Source organism: Octopus bimaculoides, chromosome 21 (genome assembly GCF_001194135.2).
Source record: "Octopus bimaculoides isolate UCB-OBI-ISO-001 chromosome 21, ASM119413v2, whole genome shotgun sequence".
Taxonomy (NCBI): Eukaryota; Metazoa; Mollusca; class Cephalopoda; order Octopoda; family Octopodidae; genus Octopus; species Octopus bimaculoides.
In genome coordinates this window covers 19,895,871-19,896,567 of record NC_069001.1, presented here as the reverse complement: position 1 = coordinate 19,896,567, position 697 = coordinate 19,895,871, and positions in this window count along the sequence as shown.

Sequence of the window (697 nt, the reverse complement as noted above, 5' to 3'; positions counted from 1 at the left end):
GAGGGGAAATGGGAGACGAGTGACAGCAGGGTGTGTGCAGGGAGAGAAAGCAGACGCACGGTCCACGGAACATGATCTGGCAAGGGCGGTGTAGATAGTGGTGAGGGGACATCCATGATGAACCAAGTGGCAAGCCATGTATTGAGACTGAGTCCCAAAGTCATGGTTGTCACTACAGAGCCTGCACAGACGGAGGAATTGGGAGTAGAGGATGGAGAGCTTGGTGTGTTTAGGGTGGGAGGAGGAGAAGTCGAGGTATGAGTGTGAGTCGGTGTGTTTGTAGTGGATGGAGGTGGTGAGAGTGGAGTGATGAATGCTGACTGAAAGGTCACAAAAGGCAATGGAAGTGTTGGAAATAGTGCAGGAGAAGTGGAGGGCAGGATGGAAAGATTTGACAAAAGAGAGGAAGGAGTCTAGTTGTTTACGGGAGAGTGAGGTCGCACCGATACAGTCGTCAATATAACGATTGTATAGTTTGGGAGTGGGACCAGTGAATCTTGAGAATATTTGGGCCTCAACGTAGCCACCGAACAGGTTCGCATAGTTGGGCCCATTCTTGTTCCCATGGCCATACATACATATATACAAACATACACACACACACACACACACATATATACATATATACATACATACATACATACATACATACATACATATATATATATATGTATATATATATATATATATATATATA